At 47.1% G+C, this 27,846-nt stretch overlaps 3 pseudogenes; 2 read left to right on the plus strand and 1 right to left on the minus strand.

Moving 5' to 3' along the window:
- The first annotated feature begins 13,163 nt into the window (after positions 1-13,163).
- LOC130263867 (feather keratin Cos1-2-like) lies at positions 13,164-13,914 on the plus strand (annotated as a pseudogene).
- Positions 13,915-18,569: 4,655 nt separating this feature from the next.
- LOC130263868 (feather keratin Cos1-1/Cos1-3/Cos2-1-like) lies at positions 18,570-19,494 on the minus strand (annotated as a pseudogene).
- Positions 19,495-22,607: 3,113 nt separating this feature from the next.
- Positions 22,608-24,234, plus strand: LOC130263887 (feather keratin Cos1-2-like; annotated as a pseudogene).
- The last annotated feature ends 3,612 nt before the right edge of the window (positions 24,235-27,846 follow it).

Raw genomic sequence — 27,846 nt, forward strand, 5'->3', positions numbered from 1 at the left:
CTGGGCAAGAAAACCAGGAAGTTTGACTCAAAGCTTTTGTCTCCTCCAGAGAAACTCTCCTACATCTCACAGCACAGCAACACATGAACATGGTGCCTTCAGTTCAATACATACTTGTAGGGAAGTCTCAACCTTTGTGTCAGCACCAGGTTACTGAGCTGTAGAAGTGCATCTTGCATTGGCCCTGACATGAGAAGGCTGTGTACCAGCCTGGTGATCAGCAACACCACACCTGAAGGGATTGATTCAGGATGGCAGCCTCTGGAGGCCACAGGATTTATTGGCCTTTCTCCCTGGGCATAAAGCAAGAAAGGAAGGGTGCAGGAGGAAGGGGTTGTGTTTCAGTTCTCTGGACACTTCACTGCAAAGGTTGAAGGCTGCACCATTCAGCTGTAAATTGGCTCCTTCTAACGTGCAACTGGCAACATGCTGGGGGTCAAGGACACACCAGGGGAGAATCTTCTGGCCATGACCACACTCATGCCCTCAGGATGAGGGTTCCACGCTCACATTGACAAATATGACACCTATTTGCATGAAGCTAAACAAAAATCTGTGCACTCATACAAGGCCAAGAAACATCACCAGCTGGGAACTCTGCTGTGAAGATACAGCATGTCCCCTCACAGCAGAGTCCTTAGGCATGTGGAAGTGAAGCACAAGAGTGATGCTCAATTCCTGACAACTTGACAGAAACATACCCACAGGAATGAGACAAGTGAACATCATCTGACTATATGGGATGACACTAGTCCTTGAATGGAGAATACTGCCTGTGCTGACACCTTTCTGCCCAGGAAATCATTGAACCTCTCATCATAGCACTTACAGAAAGGGACTTCATATGCGAAAGCATGCGGAATTAGCCAGGAAATGAAAAGGCACCAATGCAGGAAACCAGGACACAGCCCCTACCATTAGCTGGGATGGTGCACATTTGGCATGAGCTGGTCACAAAATTATGACTTCCACTAACATGCCTCTGGGCCTGAGGCAGTGCAGGACTGCTATAAAAGGCAGCCCAAGTCTCTGGGCTCTCATCCACTTCTCTCACCTTCTCCTCAGGAATCAGGTGAGTGGTAAACCTCTTCTCCTCCTCCTCCTCCCCTGCTGCAGCTGGTTCAAGACCAGCTCTTTCCTAGCTGTAGGTCTCAGCTGATAGGGGCTGTCACAGCCCAGGGCTGGGAGCTGCTTGGCTGGGAGAGGGCAGGGAGAGAAGGTCTTGTGAAGACAGAGGAGGCTGGGACTTGGCTGAGGTGGCTCCTGGGCTTTGAGCTGGGCAGTGCAATGTGGGCCATCAGGTGCCTTGGCTGCAGGGTGTTTGGGTGCAGTGCTGCTCCTCATGTTTCTTCACTTTCTGCTTCTTCCTGCCTCTGTGCCAGGTACACCTGTGACCCCGAGCCATGTCCAGCTGCCAGCCCTGCAACCCTTGCTGCCAGCCCTGCGGCCCCTGCCCGCTGGCCAGCAGCTGCAATGAGTGCTGTGTCAGGCAGTGCCAGGACTCCCATGTGGCCATCCAGCCACCTGCTGTGCTGGTGACCCTGCCTGGCCCCATCCTCAGCTCCTCCCACAGAACACTGCGTGGGATCCTCCACCTCTGCTGCTATTGGCAACATCCTCAGCTGTGGCGGAGTGTCCATCAACTCTGGGGGCTTTGACCTCTCCTGCATCACCAGCTGCTAGTGGCAGCAGATGCCGTCCCTGCTAAAGGTGCTAGCAATGTCCTTCGGCAAGACCTCCAAGACCTCAAAGCATGGTTTTGGGCAGGAGATAGAGCTTCTGGACATTGTATTTAGAGCTTTGGACCATCACTTTCTTGTTCTACTCTGCATTCCTTTTCTGTCCCTTTCGCCACGCCAGTCTACTGTGGACCGGTCATCCTTCCTTCCTCTCCAGAGCAGTGCAAAGAACACCATATGGGAGCTCCATCTTAATGGCTGCTCCTGGTGCTCTCTGTGAGCCATCTGCTTTTCATCTTTAAACTTATTAAAATTGTGCTGCATTCAAGCCTCAGCCTCTGAGTCGTCTATTGTTGTGTGACAGCTCCTCCAGTCTGCACAGGAAAATGGTGCAGGAAGCAATGTATGGGTCTGGCTGCAGTGGATTTTACTTTGTGCCCTTTTCCCTTGGAGCTGATGAAGAACATCTCTGGCTACTTGGCAGCCAAAGGCCATCATGGAGACTTTGGCTCCAAAGTGCTTAAGGAGTGGGGATGAGAAACAACACCTTGGAACGGCCCACAACCTCATCTCTTCCTATTCATTACCTGGCCTAGGGCTGTGGCCAGCACACCTGGGAACAAACATATGAGGGAAAGGTTTGGAGGGGGAAGGGAAGTAGTGAAGTAGTGTGGTTTTTAGCAATTTGTTAACTGGGGTAGTTCCGTCCTTGCTGGGTTGGGAGTTGAGATGGTCATGTGGTGCTCCTTCACCTTGGACCTCTCCTGTGCCGCTTTTTTTCAACACTGCCGTGAAGCTCTGCCCATTGCCAGCTTGTGAGCCCATTTGTTTGCAAGAGACAAACACAGAGAGACTGATATGGTCCACCTGGATGCCTGGTGGGAGTCATCCCTCCCCCCCTCCTCCCCTGGGGCCACCCCATGAAGGGTTGCTTGGAGCCAGACCAACATCCCTGCGGCCCTTTTGTCTGTAGGGTAGTGCGACATCGCGGTAAAGCCCTGCCTCCCTTCCCAGCCTGTATGGGCTGCCCTTAATGGTGCCAAAGACTGATCACTGCTCCTGTGGGTGCTGGGGCAATCAGCCCTTTTCCCCCTCTCCCTCATCTGAGCCACCATCACAACCAGGGAGGTCCCAATCTTTCATCAGAGCACCCCCTGAAGCTGAGAGGGAATCTCTGCCTTGATGGGAGCCAACAGTGCCTACCAAAGGGGAAAGTGCTTGACGGATAGGAACAGGCTGTTATTGGGTTTTTCCTTTCTGTGTGGCTGCTGTTGTTGTTGCTTCTGTGTGTTTATATACATACATACATAATATAATATATATATATATATATATATATATATATATGTATATTCTAGTAAAGAGCTGCTTTCCTTTTCCCATATATTTGCCTGAAAGCCCCATAATTTCCAAGTTATAATAATTTGGAAAGAGGGTGTCATTTTTCCACTTCATGAAGGTTCCATACTTCCTTTTCAAACACCTGTCTTTTAAACCAGAACACTTTCCTCAGCACAACTTCTTCAGAACTTTATTCATCTTTGACATATATGGGGTGGGAGTGGCTGCTGGATCAGGATCAGTGGAGGCCACATCAAGGTACTTGGATTCAGCAATGCCTTTGCTGGTTCAAAAGGGCCAGTCATCAGGAGAACCACGGGGTGAAGATGACCCCAAAACCAATGTACTCATGACAAGGGCTTGCAGGAAGCAGATTTTCTTTTTCATGACAATGGTGTAACAGAGCAATGTGCAGACAGTGGGATCTCAATCAAAGGACATCATTGAGAGAATCATTAACCCAAAATAATTTCTGATGGCCCAGTCTCAACAGTTGCAGGCAGTGGGGAGTCTGCTTGTCCAGGAGCACTACCCTCTTCAGCCATGAGAGTACAATATTGAGACACTTCTTCATGCAGAGGAACCCTGAGTGGCCCCTGAATCCCTGGGAAGAACCACTAGAGAGCTTTAAGAGTTTGTGTAATTAGTGCTCAGGTATTTGAAGCATTCCCCAAGGAAATGTCAAATGCCTCTCAAGGAAAATATTTGGCCATTCACATCACTATAGTGGTAAACAAGTTTTAGCTACACTTGATCAAAATTACCTCCCCTTCCTAACAGGGATTCCCATAAGGCTCACTGCAAAAGAAATTTGGAGAGACAGAAATAGGAGGTTGAGTGCCACCAGAGAGGTCCAGGCTACGAAACATCAGGAGAAGTGCAGTAGGGAGTGCCTGGTCAATGCCTGGAAAAGAGGAAAGCTTTCAGAATATAAATTATTCAACAAAAAAGGGAAGAACACAACAGTCCCTTTCTGTCCCTCCTTCCTCCCCCCATTTTTCCCTACACCAATGAGCTGATCTGTCTCGGATGGAGTGGGAACTTCAGACCGAGTTTATTAAAGAAGCCTGGCCACTGAGTCACAAGGTACTGAGAAGACCTCCTTCCTTTCTAAAACCCTTCTCAGTGAGAGGAGTCCAGGGCTGGCTGGATTATATCTCAGCCTCAGACTGTGCCATTGGAGTTATCTGACCAGTTAACAAACAAACTGTTATGGGGGATAAGATGCCCTGCTATACCATCCTACAGCCTGAAGTCTTTAAGATCTGGTCCCATGGGAGTCCTGTCCACAGGATGCAGTCCTTATGGATAAGGCTGCTCCAGGGACCACACTGCTGCTGCAGATTTCCATCTGCTCTGCTGTGGGGTCCTCCATGAGCTGCAGGGTGGACAATCTGCTCCACCATTCCTCCCATGGGTTGCAGGGAATCTCCTTCCCATCACCAGAGGTACCTCCTCCACCTTCTTCTCTGATCCTTGTGTTTGCAGGATTTTTAATGTAACGCACTGGTTCTGTTTATCTTCATCCCACACTTCCTGTGAAGTGTTCTGCCTTTTCTTAAATATGTTTTCATGAAAGCTTGACTGGTGTCACTGAGAAGCTCAGGCTTGGCCAGCACTGAGTCCATTCTTTAGCTGTATTGTCCTGGCTTTGTAAAACATGGAAACAGTGTTTGGGATCTTCTTGTAATCTCCTCACTGTTACAAAAACCTTGTCATGTACGGGGGGTGGTAAAAGGCAGTATAAAGCAAATTTAGGTGAATAGAAAATTCAGAAGGAAAGTACCAGTTCAGGCTGGTTTAAGGGAATATTAAAAATTTTAATTTATTTAATTTCAAATTCAACAGGAAAACAATGTTTCAGCTTCAATAAAGGGCAGATGGAACTTTGAATAATCTTAAAATAAGATATTATGCTGTATGATTTGGAAAGAAATGTTCCAAAAAATACAACTGCCCAAAGTCCTTGGTAGATCTACTTCATGTCTTTGGCAAGTTGAACAGACAGAGCTAGTTAAGGTGATTTCCATAAGGTTATTATCTGGAGATCTGAACTGCAGTATTTCTCATTCTCCCTGGCCTCTTTCAACCCCCAGGGCACTTTCCCAAAGGATTCTTCCTGGCAGGTCCCTAAGGTGACAAAAAACTGCATTTACGAAGTTCAGGGTTGCAATTTTGCCCTCTATTCTGCACAACCATTGCACACCACAGACAGGAGAGCTGCCTCAGCTTTCCCCAAAATCCCAGTAAGGTCCCAGGTCTGCAAGTATGCACAAACTTAACGTTGCCCTGCTCATGTTCTGCCTCAGGCTTCTGTCTTACACGTGCTGGAGCCAAGTTGGAAAGACAAGTCAGTGAGTAAGAGTCAAGGTCAGGATGAGGCCTCATGATGGCATTCAAGGTTCAACAATGTCCAGTGATCACCAGGAGTGGCATGGAGGTAAGTGCCAAGTCAAGCTGGGAAGACACACATATGTCAGAGTCCAAACTGAGCCTGGTGAGGTCCATGACCAGATACAATCACAGATGTGTCACAGCAGGAACTGTGACTCTGCTCATGGCCAAGAACCAGAACTTCAGCTTGAGAGCTCCTCTTGTGGAAACAGAAGCTGGACCTGGCTGAAGCCTCCTGCAGCCATCTGAAGCCATCTGCCAAAGTTCCCAGCAAGGCCACTAAAGGGAAGGGAGCAGCACTCAGTTATGCTATGTGGGTTGATCCAACTGTCCTACATCTCACAGCAGAGCAGCACCTGGGTTCCTGGATATGGGTTCCTTCTGTCTAAAACCCATTTGCTGGGAGGTCTCAGCCCTGCTCAGTCAGCACCTGGCTGCTGAGCTGTAGAAGTGCGTCTGGCATTTGCCCAGACAGGAGGAGCCTGTGTTCCCACCCTAGTCATCAGCAATGTTCCACCAGAAGGGGATGCACAGAATGATAACCTGCAGAAGTGGATAGGCTTCCTTGGTCTTTCTCCCTTTCCATAAAACAAGAATTGGAGAGTGCAGGAGGCAGAAGATGACTTCATTGATAGTTCTCTGCCAGCTTGAAGTCATGACCATTCAGCTGTAGATTCCATACCAAGTGCCATTCCTGATGTCAATGGGAACATATTTCGCTCTGAGATCATGAACACTCCAGGGAAGAGTCCTGCTGCTCTGACCTGCACATGCCCTCAGGAGGGTCACCCAAGCACAAAATGATGCACATGTGCTCAAACACACCTGCATGAAATAATGCAAAGATCTGTATGCTCACACAGAGTCAGCAAAGAGTCAAAAACAGAGTGAAAAGATGTGCAGTTCTGGGAACTCTACTGAGGAGATACTGGGAACAAGTGTGGCAGAAAATTACTCAGGTATCCTGGAGAAGGATCAGGCCCCAGACAACTCCTGGTATTTCCAGAAGACCCACAGAGATTGCACAGGAAGCCAATGATCCAAATGAGGAAACACAATTTTCTCTGAGCACTGTTAGGGTAGGAACAGGGTCCAACCCTCCTAGCAGATGCAGACCTTTGTGCAACAGTGAGTAACCACCTGGAGACATGGGAAAAGCAAGAGAAAATTATGTGTCATGTCCACTCACCTGAAAGTCTTTGGGCATGTGGGCAAGAAGCACAAGACTAATGCCCATTTCTGACAACCTGGACAAAAACAAACGACAGGAATGACACAGATGAACATTTGTTCACAGACGATGCTGCAAGCTGAAGTTCCAAGCATTCTAAATGCACTCAGCTCTGTTTTTTCCCAGGAAACTCATCTCTCATCCCAGCATTTACAGAAATGACCCTTCATGTAGGAAATCATGCAGAATTAGCCAGGAAATGAAAAGGCACTGAACAGGAAACCAGGATACAGCCTCTACCATTAGCTGGGATATTTGACACACATTTGACATGAGCTGGACACAAAATTATGACTTCCACTAAGGTGACTCTGGGTCTGAGGCAGTGCAGGACTGCTATAAAAGGCAGCTCAAGTCTCTATGCTCTCATCCACTTCTCTTACCTCCTCCTCCTCAGGAATCAGGTGAGTGGGAAAACTCTTCTCCTCCTTCTCCTCCTGCTGCTGTTGCTTCAAGACATCTCTTTCAGCTGACAGGGGCTGTCACAGCCCAGGGCTGGGAGCTGCTTGTGCTGGGAGAGGGCAGGGAGAGAAAGTCTTGTGCAGACAGAGAGAGGCTGGGACTTGGCTGAGTGGCTCCTGGGCTTTGAGCTGGGCAGTGCAATGTGGGCCAGCAGGTGCCTTGGCTGCAGGGTGTTTGGGTGCAGTGCTGCTCCTCATGTGTCCTCACTTTCTGCATCTCCCTGCCCTCTGTGCCAGGTACACCTGTGACCCCAGCCATGTCCAGCTGCCAGCCCTGCAACCCTTGCTGCCAGCCCTGCGGTCCCTGCCCGCTGGCCAGCAGCTGCAATGAGTGCTGTGTCAGGCAGTGCCAGAGCTCCCACGTGGCCATTGAGCCGCCTGTTGTGCTGGTGACCCTGCCTGGCCCCATCCTCAGCTCCTTCCCACAGAACACTGCGTGGGATCCTCCACCTCTGCTGCCATTGGCAACATCCTCAGCTGTGGTGGAGTGCCCATCAGCTCCGGGGGCTTTGACCTCTCCTGCATCACCAGCTGCTATGGTGGCAGCAGATGTCGTCCCTGCTAAATCTGCTGGCAACATCCTCAGGAAAGAACCTCCATAAGCTCAGAACCTGGCTCTGGCCAGGAGACAGAGTTTTCGGGTTTTTTCCTTACAGTTTCATGGCATTGTTCCCTTCTTTTACTGCTCTCTTTCTTTCCTTCACTCCCCATATCTCCTCAGGCCAGCCCAGTGGAGTCTTGTTGTCCTCTTCCCTCTTTGGAGATGGATAATCTGCAGAATTTCCACTTTATCTTTTTTGGCTGACCCTGGTGCTCTTTGTAAGCCACCTCCTTTTCTTCTTTCAACTCATTAAATTTATTGCGCAACCAAGCCTTGGCCTCCAAGTTCTCTTTCTTTCATGGCAACTTTACTCAGGATAAAAGGTGGAGAAGCAGAGGGTGGGAGTCCCTGCAGTGAATTTTATTTTTGCCCTTTTGCCCTGGAGCTGAGGAAAACATACCTAGATACTGCGCAGTCAATGGTCATTGGGAACACCAAGGATCCAAAGGGTAGCAGGAGTAGGTTGGTGTGCGAATGGATATGTCCAAATCACCAAACCACATCTGAAATGCAAAGAGTAGATTTATTTCATTATCTCATTAATTCAAGGCACTGCCAGGCTGCAGAGACACATAAAATGGGAGCAGTGGCATCATTAGGGTCAGTCCAATCCTGGCATGTCACTGACTGTCCTAGTATATCAAGGGATCTCATGCGTGTGCAGTTTATTGCATTGCTGTGCTCTTATGACCTTTGAGTTTTTTGATCTCTCTTTTAGCAGGAGGCTCAAGATTGTCTGTGAGAGATGCCTCTTAATGTTCTGATAGCTTTTATATTATCTCTCAAAAGAGACAGGATAATCAGCAGTAAATATGTGGTGTTTCCCAGATGGATATTCTTAGTTCCCCACCTACAAGGTCACTTTGTGCAAATCTATCATCCTGCTCTCCAAATCTTTCAATTTTAACCTTTTTCTCCCAACAGCACGGAAAGAGCAATGTATGGACACAGCCCATAACCTCATCTCTACGTTCTCCTCCCCTCCGTTACCCAGTCTAGGGTCCACAACCTGCACCCAGAAGCACAGGCAGATGAGGTACACATCTCAGAGGGGCCCTCAGCTCGTGCAGTGCCCATCTCTGTCCTGAGATGCATGCTGAGATGTTTCAAAGGTTAGGATTGATATCACCCATACTCAGGATATGCAGTGGTAAATTACTTTAGATTGAGTTTGTGCAGAAGACTTACAGCTCACTATTAATTCACATTTCTCTCATGTATAGATAGATGTAATTGTCCATCAATGCCTTCTCAACTGAAGCCTTTGATCAAACCTGTGCCCAAGGGAGACTACAAGACAGACAGAGGAAGATGGACCCTGCTGAAGACAGGGTCTGCCATAGACAGCCATAGATCATAGTCATTCCATAGTTTAGGTTAGACAATCTTGTCCCATCCTGCTGCCATGGGCAGGGACACCTTCCACCAGACCAGGCTGCTCAAAGCCCTGTTGTCACCAAAAACTGGGAAATAAACTCTCCAACCAACTTCCTGCATCAGAAAGCTGACCTTATTTTATTAGCAGAGGTGGATGCATGGGGGTGTCTCCTCTAAGCATGCCCAGTAACCTAACAGATCAGGTTGTATTCTGTAAATAATTCTGTAAACTGTATTCTGTAAACTAATACATATTCATCACTTTTTTGAATACATGTACATAGGTTAAATATTTCCAACAGCTTGTCTGGATATGGTTCCAGATCTTCTGATGAATCTTTTCTCTGAGAAACTATCCCAAATATGTTGGTCAGCTCATAAAGTACTACTCCATCATTCTTCACTCTGACACACGAACCTTGTACTCAGAACTAAGATACTGGCTAAAACATATTAATCTCTGATATAAGTAAATGAGGAAGCATTAGGCTACATTAACATCTGGTATTTGTACTAAGCAATGTCTGTTACAAAACTAAGGACTGACCATGGATATAGGAACCATACATTGTGTGCTAAGGTCAAAAGAATTTTCCAACATCTTCTCCCACTGCTGCAAAGACTTCTTGAAGAAATGGAACTTGTTCGGTAGCAAATCCCCCCATTGAGATTTTAATGCCATTTCTTTAAAGTGTCATATCCAGTTATTATATTGAACTAGTCTGTATAGCAGTAAGCATTGAATTAACAAGTAATAAAGTTCATGACTACCACATCACATCACACCACATTACATCACATCACAGTAAGTCCAACAGATTGTTTTAACCATCCTAACCATCCTAAAAACTGAGAAATGTTGTCATACCCACAAAACCAGTCAAGAGAATCTAGTCCTTCTGTCTCCGTAGCACTTGTGGCTGGTTTCTTTAGTTGTTTCTTTTGTTTCTCTTAGTCAGGAATTATTGGAAAGATTGAATCAACACATCCCTTTAAATTCTTCACACCCCTGATTATGTCTCAAGTAGTCAATTGCTGCTTGATTTTCAAGGCAGCTTCTCTGGCTTCTGTCATTTCTGTACTTAGGACTGTTAATGCTTGTGAAGTGTAATGCATATCTTTAACTAAAGTACACATGGTTCTCTTTATGGTGTGATAGTTCACAGCTACCCAACTCCAAGTATTCAAAAGGCAGCAGAACCAGTGCTATCCTATGTCAACTGATAAGCCAAACACTTTCTCTCTTTCAAACCTTCTTGGTCAAGTAAATAGAGGACTTAATCTCAAGAAGTATTGGCCAGAACATGAGAGTAGGCCAGTCAGCCACACAGCAAAACCCATCCTATAGGTAACTTTATGTGCTCCCAGGCATAAGAAATTTGTTCTGTGGTACTGCATTTTAAGGGAGGTTGTAGCTGTGTGTCCTGGTTTCAGTTTGAAACCAGGCAGAAACACCAATTAAGTGTAGTGGTTTTGGCTTGCAAATTTGAAATTTTCCTGCTGTGAGATAGAATTAGGAGGAAGGCAAAACAAGTTCAACTTTAAATGGTACAAAAAAAATTTATTACTAGAAACTATAAAGAAAAAAAACTCTGAATAAAACTTTAGACAATTTTCTTCCCTCCCCCCCCTCCCCACTTCTTTTCTTTCACACTGAAAAACACAGAAAACAACTCAGTCAGTTTACCATCTTCAAAATAGTCTTTCACCAATTCACTTGGGAGAGGAGTCTTCCCTCTTCAGTCTACGGAGGTTTCTCCACAAGAAACACTTTTCTGGTGGCCTTGATGTCAGAGTGATCAGCCACCCAGGAAATGGAGATCTGATCACTATGTAAAAGTCCCTTCCTTGATTCACAGTTTTCCCATAACCATTACTGAGGACCATAACAAGTTTGAGGCACACTTTAAGGATTAAAACAGCTCAAACAAAAGCTCACTTCATCTTTGAAAAGAGGGTTTTTCTTCTTCTTCCCTGGGGATCAGCAGGAGTCTTCTCACTATTCAAACTTAGGGGATCACAGAAATTTCAACATCTGCTTACTTTAACACCAATGCCTTTGCTCATATCTACAGCTAGAACATTCAATCCACCACATAATTTCTTTATGTGTTATAGGGAAACAAGAGTCTATTCTCCACAGAATAAAAAAAGAAATTTCAGTCCATGTCTCTCCTTCTTCCCTCAACTGGACATGACGCCTCCCTTTGTCTGACCTCGGTGTTTTCCTGCTGTTTCTGTGTGTATCATCATATCGTTATTTTCTTTCACTCAGGAGAGAGAACAAAGTGTCTGCAAGAGTTGTTCGGGCAGTGAAGAGTTAATACCTTGCCCGGGCAGCAGATGGTTCTGTGATCTCTTCCAGGCCCAGGCTGGGAGTTGTTTTACGATACAGTCTTTCAAGGCCACGCTGGGGCTGGCTAGGACTGTAGGGCCCAGCCAGAAAATGGCGATGAGTTTTCTGGCTCCATGGCTGTTTTCTGACATTTCCTGCATTTATTCCAGCCGAGGGCTGGGGGTCTTCCCTCCACCCTGCCCAGGAGGCAAGGGTGTGGGTGGCTTTGCCAGAACAGGGCCCGGCTGTGCCTGCCCCAGGCCGTGAGGGCGGCGGGGCGGCCGCTCGGAGCCGCTCCGGGCCAGCATCAGGGCAGGGTTCTGCCGATCCAGGGGCTCCCTGGCCGTGCTGGGGGGCTGGGATCTTAACAACCCTCTTCTCCCCCTGGGTATTGGGGCCCCTGGTTGAAAACGGGGCCCGGCGGCTTCCCGAGCCCTGGATCAGAGCCCGCCTGACCCTGACGGCCTGAGCTGCTTCTATGGGCCTGGGCTGGTGTCACCTAATGAGAGGCCAGAAGGGAAAGGGAGCTTTCCCCAGGTTTTTCGTCTTTACATGTGTGTCTCACAAAGACATGTAAACATTCTCATTGATGTAAAAATGTGTCAGTCTTAAAAATCCGACACTGATTGGTCCTTGTCAGGTACAAGGGAGACTGACCAGGTCTGGCAAGTAAAAATTTCAGGAAACTTTTACAAACTACCACGCTGTGTTAGATGTTAACACTTAGAGAAATAACTGATGAAAGGTTAGACATTGCTTTTCTCTGCACAGCCTGATTGTGGCACACACTGATCCAAACCTGTGAACCACCTGAGCCCTGCATGTCTGCACAGCAGCTGGGCCCTGCCAGGTACTGAAGGACTGGAGGAGGTGCAGATGTCATAAGGGTGTCATGCCTTTGACCATGCTCATGGACCAAGTAATGGAGAGGAGGAGAAGGAAGGGATGAGGTGTTGATCTGTTCCTCTCACAATAAAGATTGTTTCTCATATTCACTGCTGCCACTCTGCATCCAGGATCTTCCTGAAGGCCATTGGCTGCAGAATAGCCAGGGATGTCTCCATCAGCTGCAAGGGAAGGCACACAAAGTAAAACCACTCAGGGACTCCCAACACAGCTTCTCTACCTTTTTCACTATGCAGACTGGAAGTGTTGCCACAGAAAAAAAAGGATGACTCAGAGTCCCAGGTTTGGATGGACAAAGAACTTGATGAATCTACAGAAGAAAAGGAGGTGGCTCACAGGGAGAACCAGGAGCAGCCACTAAGATGCAGTGGAGATCCTGCAGGGTGTCCATCGGCCTCTCATGCTGAGGGAGAGAGGGCAACACATCCCCGCTAGACTGGCCTGGGAACACATAGAGAACAGGAGGTAAGAAGAAGAGTGGAAGATGGGAAGAACATCAAAATCTCTGTCATGGCCACTCACATTGCGGTTCTTAGGCATGTGAACAAGAAGCAGAAGTGTAGTGCCCCTTACCTGACAACTTTGCCACAAACAACCCAAACAGAAATGACACAAGAGAACATCATCTGCCCACAAAGGATGCCACCAGCCCTTGATCAGAGCATTCTGCCTGTGCTGACGTTTTCTGCCTCAGAAATCAATGACCTTCTTGTCCAGCAATTAAAAGAATTAGCTTTTCATATAGGAAATCATATGTCAGAAGCCAGGAAATGAAAATGCAGCAATACAGGAAACCAGGACACAGCTCCATTATTAGCTTGGATGGTTAGCATTTGACATGAGCTGGACACAAAATTATTACTTCCACAAGCTAGTACTAGGCCTGAGGCAGTGCAGGACTGCTATAAAAGGCAGCCAAGTCCCTCTGCTCTCATCCACTTCTCTCACCTCCTCCTCCTCAGGAATCAGGTGAGTGGGAAACCTCTTCTCCTCCTTCTCCTCCTGCTGCTGTTGCTTCAAGACATCTCTTTCAGCTGACAGGGGCTGTCACAGCCCAGGGCTGGGAGCTGATTGTGCTGGGAGAGGGCAGGGGAGAGAAGGTCTTGTGCAGACAGAGAGAGGCTGGGACTTGGCTCAGGTGGCTCCTGGGCTGTGAGCTGGGCAGTGCAATGTGGGCCAGCAGTGCCTGGCTGCAGGGTGTTTGGGTGCAGTGCTGCTCCTCATGTGTCCTCACTCTCTGCTTCTCCCTTCCTTCTATCCTAGGTGCTCCTGTGACCCCAGCCATGTCCAGCTGCCAGCCCTGCAACCCTTGCTGCCAGCCCTGTGGCCCCTGCCCGCTGGCCAACAGCTGCAATGAGTGCTGTGTCAGGCAGTGCCAGGACTCCCATGTGGCCATCCAGCCGCCTGCTGTGCTGGTGACCCTGCCTGGCCCCATCCTCAGCTCCTCCCCACAGAACACTGCTGTGGGATCCTCCACCTCTGCTGCCATTGGCAACATCCTCAGCTGTGGTGGAGTGCCCATCAGCTCTGGGGGCTTTGACCTCTCCTGCATCACCAGCTGCTATGGCAGCAGATGCCGTCCCTGCTAAATCTCCTTGGAATATCCTTGGGCAAGAACCTTCAGAACTCAGGACTGGTCTGGGCAGAAATAGATCTTCGGGACATTTTAACTAGTTTCCAGCCACTGTCCACTTCTCTCTCTCCACTTTATCTCGTCTTTTGTTATCTGTGTCTCCCCAGACCAACATGGGAGAACCTGTTGCCCTTCCTCTTCCTCCCTCTTTAGGGCAGGTAGATGGACACCCTGCAGGTACTCCACTGCATCGTAGTGGGACTTCCAGGTGCTCTGTGTGAGGCACCTCCTCTTCTTCTTTAGGCTTAATAAAGTTGTTTTGCAACCAAGCCATGGCCTCCAAATCCTCCTTCTTTCCATGGCAACTCCTCCGGTCAAGTCAAGGAAAAAGTTGGAGAAAGCAAGTGTTAGGAGTCCCTGCAGTGAATTTTACTACATGCCTTTTCTTTTGGAGCTGTCCAAATCTTCCCTGGCAAGCCTACAGAGAATGGTCTTCAGGGATACCGTGGCTTTGAAGTGTCATAGCAATAGAGATGGGAAACAAAATCCTGGACAGCCCACAACCTCACCTCTGCTTTCTCCTTCCCTCCATCGCCTGGTCTACAGTCCATGGTCAGCACACATGGTCAAAAGCAGATAAGACATGCGCCCCATACACTCCACAAGGTCCAGCTGACTTCCAGACATGCAAGGCTGAGGTGAATCACAAGCTGGTATCAATATCTGCCATATTCAGGCTACGCAGTTGCAGTCCCCATTCCTGTGAACCAAACACTCATATGGGCTACTGCCTAGCTGAGCTCCTGGTCTTAGGCAGAGGCTCCTTCATTTTTGGGTTCTCTTTTTGTTTTTGTTCCTGTCCCAGAGAGACTATAGGTAGCAGTTTTGAGCTGCCTGGGGTGAATCCCACAGGTACTGCCTGTCACTGCAGGCAGCCATGCTCCAGGCAAGCTAGTCAAGGTGGATTAGCCCCCACTCTAGGTAAGAAGAATACAGAAAGAGAGACTCTCATGTGGTGAAGGTGGGATTTTGGCTTTGGAGGTAGTCGCTTTGGATTTACAACTGTAGTCACTTGTAAAGACTGCATTTTGCAATTAGAAACTGTTTTGAAATAAACTTCAAAAACTTTGCCAGCAGTGGAAAAGGGAACAAGTTCCTGGGGTTGGACCACCCTGTGCTGGTGTGGACAGAGCTGTCCTCTCCCCTCCACAACAGGCACAGAGCAGAGTCCAGCAGCAGCACCAGGGCAGCCCCATGAACGCAGGAGGAAGCGGCAGCAGCGCAGACCCCGTGTGAGCTGGCTGGGGCCACTAGAACTGCTCTACAGGCTCTTGCCTTTCCTGGTAGGGTTTACCATTATCCTGTCCCTTTTTCCCAGGACCACATGGTCACCTGCCATCTTGGAAGGAAAGGGTGTGATATCATCTTCCCCTTGTCCCTCAAGCCGTGCAGCCCCCTTAGGGAGGATATTTCTGGAATTTCACATCTCTCTTTGTTCCCATGAGTTTTGTGAGGTTCAGCAATTTTGTATGTAGCAGTAATTTACTGTTATTTTTTGCTGTTTCATTTGTTAGTAAACAGGCTTTTTTTCCACGTATATCTACTCATATTTTGTTCTTTATTGGTGGAAAGGGATTGGTTAGAATTAAAGGAAGATTACTCATTTTAGAGTGCCCAGCTCTTTAAATTATCTTAATCCAAGACAACCCCAAGTGAAGTTTTCAAAACTTTCTCTGTTCCACTTTCTTTGGGACAATTGCAAATTTTCCCTTGTAACTTAACCAATTCTGTTGCAGAGTGAGATAATATTACTGCGTACTCTGCCTCCTGATAAATGAATTTTGTCTTTACAAGCAGGCAAAGCTTGGGGCAAAGGTAAGTGAAGAAGAGTTGGCTTTGCTGTCTCAAACCCCTTGTCTGGGGAGGGAAGTGATGTCAGGCTCAAGGAGTCCTGCCACCTTTCTGCCTCCTCAGTTTTTACAGGAGATAAGGGTGCAGAGAGGGTTTGGTTTTGCTGCATTAAACTCACAGGGCTGAGAATTGTGACATCGAATTCAAGGAGGTCCACCTTTTCCTCAGGGCTAAAAAACTCATTCTCCACACCTCCCCCTCAAATTACACTGCAGTGTTAATTTGCAGCTCCAAAGCTCATTGGCTTTGGACAAGTTTGTTTAACTGGTTTTTCAGGTTTTGGGCTAGCTTCTTCTGGCCATTCTATTCTTGATCTACCCTGAGGTGGACTATTGTTTCAGCCCCCAAACTGATTTGCAACTCAATCAGGTCTTTCTGTTGCTGCTCCACAACAACATATTTCTCTTTGAGTTCAGCCTCCACCGGTAAAGATAGCAGACCTTTTCCCTTGCTGGGGTTTTTCCCCGTCTTTTGCCAAAGCTCAATTTTTCTCTGCAGCTAACTGCAGATTTTGTCAATTTTTCTTAGCTCACATCTCTCTGTGAGACGCAACGCTCAATTTTTAACATTTCAAAGATTTATTAAACCCTAAATAAATACAACATAAACTGAATAACGAAAAACTACAGCACTGAGAGTCTTTGTGACTGCACAATGGCTGCTCCCCCTTCTATACCTCTGGTGTTGTATTAGCCAACCCTGGCCCCTCCCAAGGTCTGTCCAGCAACTCTTTCTTCACCACATTGGTGGAGATCACTTTTTTGCGATTTTTTGGAGGTCAGGTCATGCTGCCCCTCCTAGAAACAAGCCTGCCCTCCTCCCAAATGCCCCGACTACCAAGACCGTCCAGTGGAAGCAATACAAGGGGGAGGGGAAATAAGACTATGGGGAGAACAAACACAATTACATAACTATGCATCAATAAAGCTGCTCTTAACATACACATAATAGTCATCCCTTAACTGCGAGAGCCAACCATCACATTACTCACCTGTAACACCCCTTTATGAGGTTGGACAAGGTTCATAAGGTTTTAGCAATTTTCAATGGAGATCAGGTCAGATCAGTTTTTACCCAGGATTCTATGACCTTTTTGCTGGAAAGTATTGGTTTCAAGCAAAAATTAATTTCTCCTTTATTCTGAAATGATCAGTTCTCTCTATAAAATACTTCTTCATCACCTCAAGAGTACCCTGTTCACTGTGCCAATTAAAATGTAAGGCCCCCAAAATCTCATTCAGTGTGGCACTTAAATGGGCTTTGGTTTTTCATGTACTCTGAGTTAGACATTTGGGAGAAACACCAAGAAGATATTCTCAAGAGGTCATAAAAATCAAAAAACCCTTTAATGGCAACTTTAGATAATTAAAGAACTTTGACAAAAGGTTTCAAGCAGCATCCAATCAACACAAAACACTTCTCAAATAATTAATTTAACCCATTTAATTTAACAGACTCTGGGCATATCTGATTTTAAGTTACTCACAATTCTGAAAAGGGAATTAGAAGAAGAAGGGGAAAGACAGAAAGACGAAAAAGAATAGAAAAGAACAAACATAGCTACCATTTCTGGTTCCAATGGTGTTCAGCTTATAGAAATTCCAAGAACAGGTAAGGTCAAGACATGCTTGCCTTGTGTCTCACATTAAATACCCTTTGACTTTTCTGGATCCCAGTGGGACTTCCAGCCATCTGGCCACTCTGAGGCTAGACTGGAGTGCAGGGGTAGGGTGTGGAGCATTGCCTCTGGTTTTCCAGGGATTGGCAGCCACTGAAGGGTTGAGATAGAGGTCCAGAGAGTGGGGTGTATGGAGTAGGATATCACCTCATTCAGGCAGAGCCCAGGCTGCCCCTTCCTCTATGCAAAATCATGTGAAATATTTCAAGCCAGCAATCCTTCCAGTCTCTCACTTATTGGGCTTGGAACATTCTGATCTAGATAAAGGCATCTATGATTTTGGCACCTGGGTGGGATTAGATGATCTGTATAATCCATTCTAACCCAAACCATTCTATGACTTCATGATCTGTGGGCTGTCTCTGGAAGATCATTTGTTCAGCAGGACCTGTCATCCTTTACCTGATACTCTTGGGCAATGATTTGCTCAAAAGGGAAGACGATGTTCAGATAACATCCATCCCATAAGAGGAAGTGAACTTATAGTGAAGCCCTAAGTCATTTGCACAAACTCAACCAAAAGTCAATTACCACTGCGTACCCTGAGTATGGCTGGTACCAGTCCCAACTCGTGGATTGTCTCAGCCCTGCATGTCTGGACAGCAGCTTTGCCTGCCTGAGCTGAGGGAGTGCATCTCATCTGCCTGTGTTTCTATTTGCATACCATGGAGCCTAGGCCAGGTAAGGGAGTGGTGGGGAAGGAAGAGATGAGGTTGTGGGATGGTCACAGGAATTGTTTTTCCTTTCCCCATTCCTGCCACCATTGGGAGCCAATCCCCCTGATGGCCTTTGGCTGCTGAGAAGTCAGGAATGACCTTTTCAGTGTCAAGGGAAAAGGCACAAAGGAAAATCCACTACACGGAATCCCACCATTTGGTTTCTCCAGATACTTTCCCTGAGCATGCTGGAGGAGTTGTTAAGAATGAAGGAGGACTCAGAGGCCCATATGCGGATGCAAAGCAGCTTTATTGAATGTAGAGAAAAAATTATTCAGAGTGGCTCACAGAGGGCACCAGGAGCAGCCACTAAGCAGTGGGGATGTCCCTCTGCTTGACTTGCAGAGAGAGGAGAGGACAGCAAATCTCCACTGGACTGGCTTCAGGAGACATGGACAGCAAAAGAAAGAGCAAAAGCAGAGAGGAGAAGAAGGGGACAATGACTTGAAACTCTAATTACAATGTCCCAAAGCTCTATCTCCTGCCCGGAACCAGGTCCTCAGGTGATGGAGGTTCTTGCCCAAGGATGTTGCCAGCAGATTTAGCAGGGACGACATCTGCTGCCACTGTAGCGGTTGGTGATGCAAGAGAGGTCAAAGCCCCCAGAGTTGATGGGCACTCCATCACAGCTGAGGATGCTGCCAACAGCAGCAGAGGTGGAGGATCCCACCACAGTGTTCTGTGGGAAGGAGCTGAGGATGGGGCCGGGCAGGGTCACCACCACAGGTGATGGTTCAATGACCACATGGGAGTCCTGGCACTGCCTGACACAGCACTCATTGCAGCTGTTGGCCAGCGGGGTGGGGCCGCAGGGCTGGCAGCAAGGGTTGCAGGGCTGGCAGCTGGACATGGCTCGGGGTCACAGGTGCACCTGGCACAGAGGTCAGGGAGGAGCAGAAAGTGAGACACATGAGGAGCAGCACTGCACCCAAACACCCTGCTGGCCCACATTGCACTGCCCAGCTCAAAGCCCAGGAGCCACCTCAGCCAAGTCCCAGCCTCCCTCTGTCTGCACAAGACCTTCTCTCCCCTGCCCTCTCCCAGCCCAAGCAGCTCCCAGCCCTGGGCTGTGACCGCTCTTGTCAGCTGAGACCCACAGCCTGGAAAGAGCTGGTCTTGAAGCAGCTGCAGCAGGAGGAGAAGAGGTTTCCCACTCACCTGATTCCTGAGGAGAAGGAGGTGAGAGAAGTGGATGAGAGCAGAGGGACTTGGGCTGCCTCTTATAGCAGTCTTGCACTGCCTCAGGTCCAGTAGCACCTTTGTGGCAGTAATAATTTTCTGGCCAGCTCATTTCAAATGCAAACTATCCCAGCTAATGATAGGGCTGTGTCCTGATTTCTTGCACTGCCGCCTTTTCATTTCCTAGTGCATTCCACACGCTTTCTTTTATGCAAACGTCTGTACGTGTCAAGATGAGAGGTTCAAGAACTTCAGGGCAGAAAGACATCAGTCACAATGCTCAGATCATGGGCTGGCAGCATCCCTTGTGGGCTGGTGATGTTAACCTGTTTCATGCCTGTAGATTTGTTTATGACAAAGTTGTCAGGAAAGTGGCAACACTCTTGTGCTTCTCACTTGCATGCCCAAAGTTTCCATTGTTTGGGCACATGAGAGAGCTTCAGGTTACTATTTTCTTCTTCCATTTTTCTCTTTCTTTTGTTGTCTTTATCTCCCCAGGCCAGTCTAGTGGGGACATGTTGCCCTTCTGCTTCCACAGGAGAGGCTGACAGACAACCTGGAGGATCTCCACTGCACCTTAGTCGCTGCCCCTGATACTTCCTGTAGGAACTATTCCAGTTTGCTCATGGAAAAAGATAGAGAAAGAACAGGGTGGGAGTACCTGCAGTGGATTTTACTTTTTGCCTTTTCCCTTAGAGCTGATGAAGGCATCCCCTGTTACTCTACTGCCAATGACAACTAGACCACAAATCCCCCTAACTCTTGGGGTTCAGATACTGCTTTGGGGAAGTTTTTGACCCAAATGTTCCAGTGCAATGCAGGATTGCTCCCATTGTCAATTTCACTTGGGTTACTATGAAGTTTCTTTTTGAGCAAGGGCAAATCCTTTACTGGCACACTGACTAGACAGGTTGAGAAAGGATTTTCTGGTTCCAAGTTAGACAAACTTATGGTATCCAAGCCTGCTGCCTTGGCTAAGGTCATCCATACATTTGGTTTTGGTTGTTTCACAGGCAAATCTGCACAACAAGAAAGAATTAAAACTAACCAACACCAGCGAAATTCGATTTCGCTCCATCCTTTTCATAAGCTAATTTTTGGCAAAATATTTTCCCAAATATTTCATTTAAAAAACTATGCTTTTGACATCTAATAAAAATGTCACCTTTGAAAATCAGTAGAGGGTGTCTATAATACAACAAAACAAAAGCCGCGCCTTTGCCAAAAAAGCTCTACGGAACCAACAGTTGACACATTTATAAATAACACAAAATCAGAGTTTGCAGGTTCCACCAAGGAACAAGGAATGTCAGGTGTGACCCGTGATCCCTCTGTTCAGCTCATGTCTGTGTACTTGCTCCTACCATCTTGAACTCATCAACACGTTGTTGGGTGTGATATGGTTTGACGTTTTTTGCTGGAATCCACTTAACTCCTGGACCTGTCAAGACACAAGCATGCTCTTTTCCCCAGGTTATTAATTGGAAAGGACCTTCAATTTGTCCTGTCTCAGGGTTTCTAATTAAAACAGGAGGATTTTCTTTCAATTTTTCCATGTGCATTATTTGAAAAATTTCTAAAAATTTGGGATCAGGTTCTGCAAAAAAGCTGTTCAAGAAACTAAAACCATATAATGCTTTGTTTAACCGCATCTGTGGTGTGACCTCTACTCCCTCCGTCTGTTGAATATCTTTTAATGTTTGATGGGTCTTCTTAATAATTGCTTGATTTGTGGGAGAGTGAGGAATACTAAAGATGTGGCCACCACTTTAATATTTTTTAAATGTGGCTAATTTTTGGCACATATATATATATGCAGGACTATTCTTCTTTTTTATTTCTTGGGGCACACTTGATGAAGCAAAAGTTTGCAAAAAATGTTGACAGGCATGATTACTTGTTTTATTTGTGTGGACAGATGCAAAAACTGCACTAGAGAACATGTTTACTGAAACATGAACATTTTTAAATTTACTAAAGGAAGGGTATGTAGTGATAATTGTCTGTTATAATTGCAGGCTTTGCAAACCCTGCGGGTTGATTGCTTCTGTAGAAATAGGAGGTTGTAGAAGTTGACAATTAGGGCAAGTACTAATGGTAGCTTTAGCTTGATTTTGGAAATTTGAAACATTTGCATAAGTGTTTGAGAGTTTTGGTGAAAAAAGGCATGACTTAGTTTTGCTTGTTTAAAAATGTTTGGTAAAGTGTTTGAAATAATTTGTTAATTTGTCTGCTTTTGTGGGTTTTTTTACTAAAAGCTTTGGAAGTAAAGAATGAATCCTAATGTAAGAAACAAAATATGGATTAGTTTTATATTGTAAAATCATATAAAAGACATGAAAGCTAATGATATAAAGTGTTATTATTAACATTTTTAGAACTGATTTTTAAATTTCTTTTATATTAGTAACATAAGCAGCATATTCTGTAAATAAATGAAAAGGTTATGCGAAGAGCTGAAAAACTTGAACTACAAGCTTAGTAGCAAGCTTAATAACATGAAGAGATTATTTTACTATTTGAATATCTGATTTCTAAGTTTTAGTAGGGTTGAGAGGATTTTTCTCAAAACCTTCAGATTTTAAGGATTCCACATCTGGTCAGCAGACAGAAGATATTAGTGTCTGCCCCTCCACAAGTCATAGATTGCCCTGAGGTCTCCCCAGTCTCCCTTTATCCAGACTGACTAAACCAAGTGATCTCAGTGATTCTTCGCACGGCATCCCCTCCAGAACTTCACCACTTTTGTGTCCTTCCTTTGGACACTCTCTAAAGCTCAATATCTTTCTTATATTGTGGTGCCCAAAATTACTCCTACAACTCAGGGTGAGGCTGCCCAGTGCTGAGCAGAGTGGCACAATGCCCTCCGTTGCCCAGCTGGCAATGTTGGGCCTGATGCCCCCAAGACATGGATGGCCCTCCTGCCTGCCAGGGCATTGCTAACTCATACCAAACTTGCCATCTACCCCAAGTCGCTTTCCTCAGCTTGGATCTCTAGCCTCTCAGTCCCCAGTCTGTCTGTACATCCAGGGCTGTGCTACCCCAGGTGCAGAAGCGGTACTTGCCCTTGTTGAACTGTATATGGCTGGTGATTGCCCATCTCTAGTTCCCTGAGGTCTCTTTGTAGAGCTCTCTGTCTTTGAGGGAGTTAACAGCTCCTCCCAGTTTTGTATACTCTGTGAATACAGTATTTGTTCAAGTCCTGCATCCCAGTTGTTTATGGAGATGTTGAAGATCGATGCTAAAAGTGAGGAACCTCATTGGAGACCAGTTGCCAGTCTGATGTCACCCCATCACTGTCACCTTTTGTGCCTGACCCATGAGCCAGTTGCTCACCCATCACACAATGTATTTTTACGGCTGTGTCCTGGACATTTCGTCCAGAAGGATCCTGTGAGAAACGGTATCAAAAACTTTATAGAAATGCAAAAAAGATGCAATGATGCAACTGGTGAAATTACATCAGCTGGCTACCATTCATCAGCTAGGTGGGCTACCTTGTTGCGGAAGGAAATTAGATTTAACAAGCAGGATTTCCCTCTCATGAATGCACACTGCTTGTGAGAAGTGGCTGCCTTGTTATTCATGTGTTTTTGAATACCTCCTGGAATAAACTTCCTGCTAATTTGACCAGGGATTTTACTACAAACCCAGACTGACACACATGTCTTCATGGAGAAAATAAAAATCTGTACGTTCAAATAAGGTCAGGAAACGCCATTAGCTGGGAATTCAGTTGTGGAGACACAGCATGTCCCCTCACGGTGGAGTCCTTGGACACGTGGGAGAGAAGCAAAAGAACAGTGACAATTTTCTGACAACCTTGCCACAAGACCACAGGAATGACACAGGTAAACATCATCTGCCCAGAGGGGATGCCAATAACAATTAACATGAGACTTCTCCCTGTGCTGACGTCTTTCTGCCCGGGAAATCATTGATGCTCTCATCCCAGCACTTACAGAAAGAGATCTTCATACAGGAAAGCATGCGGAATTAACCAGGAAATGAAAAGGTAGCAGTGCAGGAAACCAGGACACAGCCCTATCATTAGGGGTGTTTGCATTTGACATGAGCTGGTCAGAAAATTATTACTTCCACTAAGGTGCCTCTAGACCTGAGGCAGTGCAGGACTGCTATAAAAGGCAGCCCAAGTCTCTGGGCTCTCATCCACTTCTCTCACCTCCTCCTCCTCCTCAGGAATCAGGTGAGTGGGAAACCTCTTCTCCTCCTCTTCCTCCCCCTGCTGCAGCTGGTTCAAGACCAGCTCTTTCCTGGTTGTAGGTCTCAGCTGACAGGGGCTGTCACAGCCCAGGGCTGGGAGCTGCTCGTGCTGGGAGAGGGCAGGGGAGAGAAGGTCTTGTGAAGACAGAGAGAAGCTGGGACTTGGCTGAGGTGGCTCCTGGGCTTTGAGCTGGGCAGTGCAATGTGGGCCAGCAGGTGCCTTGGCTGCAGGGTGTTTGGGAGCAGTGCTGCTCCTCATGTGTCCTCACTTTCTGCTCCTCCCTGCCTTCTATCCTAGGTGCACCTGTGACTCCGAGCCATGTCCAGCTGCCACCCCTGCAACCCTTGCTGCCAGCCCTGTGGCCCCACTCCACTGGCCAACAGCTGCAATGAGTGCTGTGTCAGGCAGTGCCAGGACTCCCATGTGGCCATCCAGCCACCTGCTGTGCTGGTGACCCTGCCTGGCCCCATCCTCAGCTCCTTCCCACAGAATACTGCTGTGGGATCCTCCACCTCTGCTGCTGTTGGCAGCATCCTCAGCTGTGATGGTGTGCCCATCAACTCTGGGGGCTTTGACCTCTCTTGCATCACCAACCGCTACAGTGGCAGCAGATGTCATCCCTGCTAAAGCTGCCTAAAGTCTTTAGGCAAGAACCTCCATGACCTCAGGATCTGGCTCTGGGCAGATATAGAGCTTCAAGACATTGTATTTAGTGTCTGAGCCACTGTTCCCTTCTACTTTTTTTTTGTCTTTCCTTTGCTGTCCATGTCTCCCCAGGCCAGCCTAGGGGGATGTGTTGCCCTCCCTCTCTCCTTAGGGCAGGCAAATGGACACCCTGCAGAAGCTCCGCTGCATCTTAGTGGCTGCTTCTGGTGCTCTCTGTGAGCCACCTCTGTTTCTACCTTACATTCATTAAAGTTGTGCATCCAAGCCTTGGCCTCTAAGTTGTCTTTCTTTCTGTGGCAAATCTTGCAGTATAGTCTGCTCAGGGTAAAAGGTGGAGGCACAGAATGTGAAACTCCCTGTTGTGGATTTAATTCTCTGCCTTTTCCTTTTGGTGATGCTGAAATACATCCCTGGCTACTCCATAGCCAATGACAAACAGGGAAAAGATGGCTCCAAAGGGTTGCAGGAATGAGGAAGAGAAACAGCAATGTCCAGGAACAGTGAACAGCCTCATCTCTTCCTTCTCTGCCCCTGCATTACCCACACTAGGCCCCATGAGCAGCACATGTTTGTTTAAAAGACAGATGTCTGCCAAGAAAGGTGAGAACATTCATGAAATGGAAAATATTCCTTCCCTCCAAATTATTACAACTTTGAAATTAGAGGGTTTTCAGACAAAGATATAGGAAAAGGAATAAGCGTCCTTTACTAATAAATATATGTACAGCAAACAAACACCATCACCGGCAGCAGCACCAAACAGCAGCAGACACCAGTCCCAGCTGCTCTGGGCTGCAGGCACTTTCCCTTGGGTGCAGTTCCGGGCACAGCCAGCAGGGGCGCTGCTGGCTCCCGGCCGGGCAGGGCGGGTGCGATGATTGCCCAGCAGGGGGCGCTGTGGCGCGAGCTCGGCCGCGTCTCCCTCACGCGGTAATGGCGGCTCCGGCGGGGGAGGAGAGGGGAGGCGGCTCCCTGCAAAACTCACGGGGAGCAGCCGGTCTCAGTGCCACTCTGGGTGGCGAAATGTGCTGTAGCAGGAACCTCGGAGTGGCGAGCTGGGACCACAGAGGTGAGCAGGCTTGGGGAGGCAAATGAAGAGTACCAAAAAATCCCAAACCCATGGCAGGAGCAGCAGGGGGCCGGGTGGATGTGGAGTGTTGAACTAAAATGTAGCAAAAACTGCCAAAGCAGGGGCAGAAAACAGCAGGGCTGGGAGGCCCCAAAAGGAGAGAGAAAGTGGAGAGAGGAGGTTGTTTTTGGTTTTCCACCAGCTCTCACACACATCTCCTATGTGATGTCCTGGGGATGGCAGAGGCAGCCAGGCTCCTGCAAGCAGCCAGGAGATGCTCCCTCCAGAGAGAGGAAGCACATCGGGGTCCCAGGCTTCCCCTGAGCAGATGGGGAAGGTCCCTCCCAGTGAGATCCGTGTAGAAAAGGTCCCAGTTCGGTAAGATCAGGAGAAACAGTGAAGACCAAAACTCTGCAGTGAGAGCGAATTGTCCCCACAGCAGCAGCCCAGCTCCAAGATCACAACCATCTCCACTCTCATCCTGCAAGAGAGAAGGTGAGAGAGGGTTGAGGGCAGGCCCTGACCCCCAGCCAGGTCTTGCAGTGTCTCTGCATTTCCCAAGGGGAACCACTCCCATCCACCAAGCTCACTCCTGCTCACTACCCAGCTAAGAAACTGCAGCCAGCTGCACCCCTTCCATATACAGTGACCAAGATATCAAAGTTCCAGTAAAAGTTAGAAGACTTCCACAGGAGCTGGAAAGGGAGTTGGCAACTGAATATGTGTGGAGTGTTCCTGATGGGTGATGATCAAATTATGCTGTCTAAGGAAGGAGCCCAAGGATACTGAGGGCTGGGAGTGTTCCTGATGGTACATGATTAGAGAGAACCTTAACTCACAAGGCTGCCTCTTTATTAGACAGGAAGTTTAGAGCCTTTCAAGAGGGGTGATCCTGACAAGAGAGAACTGACTAAAGATGAATCTTCCTCTCTTTCAAGTTCCCCCATGCATGAAGCCTCATCCACTACAAAACCTTGGGGTAAAGCAGTAAATCACACAGGAAAAATGACCCCATTTGATCAGATCTTGAATTGCAAGATCACTATGGCCACAAGCCAGGCAAGACTGACATCCGAGAAGTGGAATCCTATCAATGAGGACATAATAATGGCCCAGACATGAGCATTTTAGTTGGTTCTCATCAACAATTAATAAAATTTGTAATAGATAGTGGAGCACAACATTCTGTACTAATGCACTGGGATCCTGAGAAGTTGTGTGTATGGGATGGCAAAGTTAAAATCACCAAAGTAGATGGTGAGAATTGAATGTCAGCTCTACTCTTTTCCCAATTAAAGATCACAATGAAAATGTTTTGGGTTTTGAATTATCAAACCTGGTGTCTGCTGGACAGGAGAGTGTGGACCTTCAGTTCAAATACTAACCCTAATCATTAAAGAAATCCAGAGACTGCAGTGTGCTTGCTTCAAGCAGTGACTGCAGTCCCATTTCAAGGATTGCTGGTGTATCTCAGTGCTGGACTTTTGCTGTGGCATGAGGAGGAGTTTCTGTAGTTCCAGCCAATTTGGCCTCACTAACAGCTGGGGTACCCAATATTGCAAACCTAACAGCCACACTCGAAGCAGCAATGTGCTTGGGCATTGATGGGGTGGTAGCAGACCGGGAGAAGAGACTCACTCACTCACTCACTCACTCACTCACTCACTCACTCACTCACTCACTCACTCACCACTCACTCTCCTAATTCTCCCTTCTGGCTCCTGAAAAAGCTGAAGAGAGTCATATCTTAAAGTTTATTACAAGCAATTGATTGCCAATAGTGTGCCTTTAACTGTTGCTATGCTAAATTCTGCAGAACTTGTAACTCAGAGAGCCTCCCACTCGTGTATAGCAACCCTGGATGTGAAATAAATGTTTATTTATGGTTCCATGCCAGGAACATGACAAGGCTCAATTTGCACTTGCCTGGAAGGGTGGACAATACACCTTTATCAGACTTTCATATGGGTATAAACATTTCCCCACAATTGTACAGGCTGTGCTTGCCAAACATTTACAGGCAGTCTCACTTTCTCTGGGCATGTAATTATGTAATATTCTAATTGCAGAAGACACCACCACCCCTCTAAAAAAGTTCATGAAGCAGAAACACTAGTGTGGGAAGCAGTTCATGAACTAGAAGCTGAGATTACACACTTGAGGCCAAACTGACCGTGATAAACCAAAGACATTTTTATTACTTAACTAACTGCATTTAAATAGACAGAACACAGATACTCTGACTGAGAAAAGGTACTTTTGTCATTATTCCAAGCTGTTATACAGCTTGAGCAACTAAGGGGTAATCTATCTAGGCCAACTCTACTGAGACTTGTAGTGTTTTATCTTTCCAGGAACATTATGGGGAATTGTGCCAGAACATCCCAGTGAAGATTGAGTTACTTACCGAAGAACTGCTTATCGTTTTTGTAGGAGCAGCCTGCAGGAATCAAATTTGGTTCACACATCAACAAGCTCAAACCACAGGGTTGAAACCCTTGTTT

The sequence above is a fragment of the Oenanthe melanoleuca genome, chromosome 27 (genome assembly GCF_029582105.1).
Source record: "Oenanthe melanoleuca isolate GR-GAL-2019-014 chromosome 27, OMel1.0, whole genome shotgun sequence".
Classification (NCBI taxonomy): domain Eukaryota; kingdom Metazoa; phylum Chordata; class Aves; order Passeriformes; family Muscicapidae; genus Oenanthe; species Oenanthe melanoleuca.